We start from the raw sequence: 6,366 nt of genomic DNA on the forward strand, positions 1-6,366 counted from the left end.
GGCTACGAGGTTATGTCTGTGCAAGTACTCGCCGTTAGCAAGATGAGAACAACCGGAGATAATATGCCTGAGTGACTCTCCGGGACGGCGGCATGCCCGACAAATGTCGACCGTACCGTCCTTCAGGATATATTTCCGATAGTTGTTCGTCATCATCACTTCGTCCGCAATTGCACAGGCAAAACCCTCGGTTTCTCCGAAGAGGTCCCCGAATCGTAACCAGTTCACCGACGCGAGCAGGTCCACGTCGGGTCCCGTGAGGGCCTTGTAGAACCGCCCGTGTAGCTGCTTATCCTTCCATACCGCCTTGCGGTCCTCGGTGCTTAGTACTACAGGTTTGCGCCAGTTCTCGTTCGCCAAGGAGAGCGGCGTGAGGCCCTTGTCAGCTGCCACCACATCACGATGCATCCCACACTCGTTGTTGAGGAAATAATTCCTGAGATTGTACAACTCACGGTTGTGGAGATTTTTGGCGTTTAGAAAGCCGCGACCTCCACATTTCCGTGGGATGTACAATCTCATAACAGACGAGCGTTGGTGCAACATACGGTGAGTGGTGAGCAGCTGTCGGACCCTCCGATCCAGGGCATCCAGCTCGGTCTGAGTCCACCTTAGTATGCCAAAGGAGTATGTGAGTAGAGGCATTACCCAGGCGTTGAAGGCGCGCACTTTGTTGCCTCCTGACAAAAGACTGTTGAGTACTTTTGTGAGCCGACTGAAAAAGCGCTCCTTCACCGACCGTCTAATACCTTCTTCCTCAATACCCAACGACTGTGACATGCCAAGGTATTTATAGGTTTCTGATTCAGAGATGGATCTGAAAGACATTGTCTCAGAAAGTTGTAAATTTGTTGAATTTACAACTTTCCCCCGCTGTACATGCATAACCGCACATTTATCGACACCAAACTCCATGTTGATGGCATTACTGAAGACTTCGGTAGTTTTCAGTAGCTCCACCAAGTCTTGGCTATTTGGTGCAAATAATTTGAGATCATCCATGTACAGAAGGTGAGAAATGACTTCACCCCCTCTCCGAAGCCGGCAACCTAGTTCTAAATCCTTCAGCAAGGTACTGAGAGGATTCAGAGCTAGGCAGAACCACAGAGGACTCAGACTATCACCCTGAAATATTCCTCGCTCAATCCTTATAAAATCCTGCGGGCCAGGGCTCCCATCCCCGCCTCCTGGTTGACGAAGGACTGTGGTCCATTGCCTCATACACGCGCTTAGAAAGGCTCTTAAAGCTGTATCAACTTTATACAGCTCTAAGACCCTCTCCAGCCATGAGTGAGGCACCGAATCATAGGCCTTCTTGTAGTCAATCCAGGCTGCTGAGAGGGCCCCCCTGTTCCGCCGGATTTGTTGGCAGATGGTCATGTCTATGAGGAGGAGCTCTTTAGTACCACGGGACCCAACCCTACATCCATTTTGAGCAGAGGCCAAAATATTGTTTGCGACAATGTGCGCGTTGATTTTTGCTCTCAAAATGGATGTAAGGAGCTTGTAGAGTGTAGGCAAGCATGTGATGGGTCTGTAGTTCTTCGCTTCCGTGGTACTACCGGACTTATAGAGCAGGAAGGTGACACCAGTTGTTAAGGAAGGTGGGGGAGAACCAAGCTCGAGGGCTTGTTGAAATTGTGCTGCCAAGCAGGAGTGTGAGCATCGGAACCATTTTAGCCAGAAGTTGTGCAATCCATCCGGCCCAGGACTTTTCCAGTTCTGGGCCGTGCGAATGGCACAACTTACGTCATCGGGGCTGATGGTGACTGCCCCCATAGGTTCGATGGACTCGCACTCACGCTCGACAACACTCATCCGCTCATTATTATTATTATTATTATCATTTTTATTTCGTTTTATTTTGAGATCATGATAGAAATTCTTATATTTTTGACATCAATGCAAACTTATGTAATTGTCTTTCATGAAATAAATCATCTAGTCTAATCTTATCATATTTTTAAAATTAGCCCTCTCAACAAAATACTAAAAATAACAAAAAATAATCTATTCTGTACCCGAAAGTTAATGATACAGGACTAATTCGTCAAACACAAGTGTCTTGACCTAGTTACCGGGCGTATCGACATTACTTATACAGTGTGTAAATTCAATATAGGCGAGTACATAGGAATAGGACATAAGAAGTATATTGAGATATTTTTTTCTTAGATATACAATGAAAATATTAACCATACAAAATAATTCGCCCCGCAATGTAAAGCAACCCACAAGTTACATGTTACAAGCTTTTTAAAATAACTGTCAACGCTTGTTAGCATAAAAAGCGCGTATCTTGTAATCTCATGTCATGTTAATTATTGTCTCGTAATGTTTGCAGTACATTGCTGCTCAGTAAGTTTTCAAAAATTAAATACGGGGTCATTAATTAAGTGTAACTTAATAAAACTTCTTAATTCATAATTACACGGGTAAATTCTGTCTGGTTTGATTTATCGGCCGTATTGGATTAACACACTGTATATGCATTTGTTTTACCAATCATCTTGATTTTTGTGAAGAAGCAGAATGATAACACAATTCTATGTATAGCGCGTACCCCCGTCTACTTCACAGGCCCGGATTTAGAGACCCAGGGCCCTTAGGCACTTGGTATGGCACTTAGAATTTAGGGGGGGCCCACTTCTTTTTTCTCAAAACCATTGCTACTTGCCCGGGCCCCTAGGCTCGGGCCTTGTGGCCCTAGGCGGAAATGCGGCCCTGCTAGTTCATAAAATGATAAGATCGCCACTTACTATAGTCAATAAACAGGCATTTGTCAATTTTATCTGTTTGCCGATGCATAATCGCTGCTCGGCAATCACTTCCAAATAGTTATTAGGGCCTATCTTGACACTGTTGAGTGATAAATCCTGTGTATGATGAATTGCATGGCTCATCCTACGAGGTAAAATAACGTAGGCATTTAGTATCGAGTATGAATTATCAATAATGGACTAAGAAATCGTATAAACGGTTGGAAAACGGTGTGTTGTTATTTGTAACTGATTAAATGTTTATTCAGTTGCAAATAAAATAATAGCAAAGTGTCTAAATTAGTGACTGACGAAGTAAGAATTGACGATGTACTCGAAACTAATTTTAAGATTGTTTAAATGAACATACATAGGTACTTATTATATACTTGTCATTGATTCCAGGAGTACTTAATATGCACAGCGCATTAGCATTGCAATTCAGCGAGGTAATGCTGCCAGCGTCTACGGCACCTTGCCAAGGGGTGATTTTTTATGGTAGTTTAGGTTTAGGGATGTTTTATTTTTATTAATTTAGGATAGTTACTTTTATAGTTTATAAGTTTTTAATTTAGGGATGTACCGACTAGTCGGGAAAGCCGACTATCCGGCCACATTTGTAGTCGGCGATTAGTCGGCGACTAGTCGGCAAAAATGGCCGATTAGTCGGCACTTTATTAGTGAAATAAAAACAGAAAAAAAGAAATTAACAGTCAATATTTACCATATGTTTATGTCTATTTTACTAAAATACCTATTCAGGGTGCATACGAAAACTTTTGTTCATATAATTGACCGTTCGTTTGATCGTTATCGTATGTTGGTGGGCTGGTGTTTTCCTCTACAGGCCGATCTCAACTTATACTCGTGTAATTTCATATGCAAGTTCAATAGTTAAATAAATTTAATACTATTCAGTCTTTGTTTTTTTTTAATGGTGGAGCCATGGGAAACTATTAATGTTATTGCAAAATTTAGAGACTTAGACAGGGCACGTTGCTCGTAAAGACGCTGACCACAGGGGATAGGTTCTTAACTGGCGACTACGTAAGAGAAATAGAGCCTTGGAAATACCTCCTACAAGTTGTACTGACGCGCGGTCTGCTCAGGATCGCAAAATAAAAGAAAGGCAGAAATTAAACGAGGATTCTTGTGATAGGTCTTTGAACCTGTAGAGAACACCTTTTAGCCAAGCTAATATGATGAATAGCGCAACCAAAGGAGCAAAACTATTATTTTTCACCTGAACTTATACGAAACTTTTGATCTGGCCGACTAGCCGACTAATCGGCCATTCGAGCGCCGATTAGTCGGCTAGTCAGCTAGTCGGCCAAATCAGTAGTCGGTACATCACTAGTTTTTATACAATATTTATATTAATTGTTTAATGTTTCAATAAATTTACCTTATTTATAAACATTTAATCAACAAAAAACCTAATATTAATGCCGCTCCTTTTTAGAACTTTAACAAGCTTTTAATTATTTTTAGTTTCACCTGTCCCGTTGTCTGTCTGTCTGTAATCAAATCTTGCAAGTTAAATTTGACCCACTCCCCGGTTTCCGATGAAACTGAAAATTTGCCTACATGTAAATTGGATGACAATGCAATATTATGGTACCATCGACCTAATCTGATGATAAGGTGTTTCTCTCTCCCGGAGGTGTAACTCTGTGATAAAGCGACGTAGGTAACCTAATTGTTTTTGGATATTTTAGAATTGTCTCGAATACTAGTTGCCTGTTGAAAGAAAACTACAGTCTGCTATAAAAAATTGTATCAAAAATTATTTTTGAGACAAAACACTTATTTCAACGTAAAAGTAATTTCATTTAGTTAAGTGTGTTGGTATTGGTAATCCTGCATATATTGTGAACACAGTATGAATGAATGAAAAATTGAGTTTTTGTTACATTGCGCAGAGTGCGTCCATGTAAGACTATGCGTGGATTTCCTGGTCTATATATATCCTATTTCTGATCCTTTATCTAAATATCAGCCATTACGCCCGCGGCTAATCTCGCATGATATTTAGATTATGCTATTTCCCATCCTTTCCCTATTAGTATCTTTCTATGGATTGTGTTGGTGTTAAAAGAAAATATACAAACAAAGCACACTTACTTTTATAAAATAAATTCACAAACATGAAATTATTTTTCATGTTTGTGAATTTATAATCTTTAAAAATTAATTTCTTATCTTTAAAAAATTACATTATAGTCATATCAGCAGTTTGGATTTTTTGATAATAAATGAAAACGTAACATCGCGATAATTATACGTGCTTATAAAGATCAAAGAAATTAGCACTGAATTTCAACAAAAGAGACGTAAAAATTATGGTAATACAGGATGGGCCAGAAAATTTTGCACGTTTTAAAAATTCATAAAAATAACTGATTTGGAAAACTCGCTGACACCGTGAATGTTTTGTTTTAATTGGGGCAGCAGTTTATTAAGGTACGATACACTCAACTCTTTAGATATCCCCACAGAACAAAATCGAGATGTGTAAGGTCTGGGCTTTTTGGAGGGTAGAAGTATGTTACCTTTGCGAGAAATCAATTTGTTGGGAAACATTTTTTTGACTGCCAGTAAACTCATGTTTGACATATGGCATGGTGCCCCATCTTGTTGCATCTATGGCCTGCTATAATATCCTTCAAATTCATCCAACTGTGGAACCAAAACTCTTACGTCATCTTCACGTATTCCACTGAATTTGCAGGAACGTTATTTTCTTGATTATTTTCAACTTAGGCCCATACACCATACACCTTGTGATTTTTTCTGTGGGGATGTCTGAAGAGTCAAGTGTACCAAGGTAAACTGATACCAATACCCCAATTAAAACAAAACATGGGTTATTCGTCGACCGCCATATTGTTAACATCGTCTCGTGATTCATTTCTTTGTTTTTGCTCATTAATGTTGTTTAAAGTGTAATATTGATAGCGTATTATGCAGTAAATTAATGTGGAAGTGTGCAGATAATGAAAAATTAATCATGAAACGCGTTTAACCACCATTCTGGCGTCAACGCCGGGTAGCCCACGCGGGTCCTTGTAAAGTCCAGCTATCACCTTACAAGCCTTACACCTCATACCCCGACTACCGAACAACGTCGTGCTCTACGAACATTTGGTATTTCTACCTCTAACCGTGGCTGGCTAGAGCCCTAGAGGCCATAATTTGATAGTTTTGTAGCGTACACTGGCTAAAGTTTATTTATTACAAATAATATTAATTCGATCCCACGTGGGATCCACTTTGACGTTGGCGAAATCATCGACAGTATCGATGGAGCCATATTACCCAAAGATTGATTGATTGATTGAAAACAAAACATTGACAATGAGATAGCCATGATGCCCCGCAGCATGTGTCAGCATGTTTTTCAAAGTTTATATAATCGATTTCAGGAGTGCCAACGACGAGACGGATATGATGTAATTATATCCATATGCATTAAATATGCATCTGCAAAAAAAATAACATCAAATTATTGTCAGAAAATCCTTTCTGAAATTAAGAATATCTTGTATAGTTTTATTTCTGTCAATGTTCAAGTGCAAAAATGTGTGGCCCACCCTGTATAAAAAAG

Source organism: Cydia splendana, chromosome 13, assembly GCF_910591565.1.
Source record: "Cydia splendana chromosome 13, ilCydSple1.2, whole genome shotgun sequence".
In the NCBI taxonomy this organism is placed as follows: Eukaryota; Metazoa; Arthropoda; class Insecta; order Lepidoptera; family Tortricidae; genus Cydia; species Cydia splendana.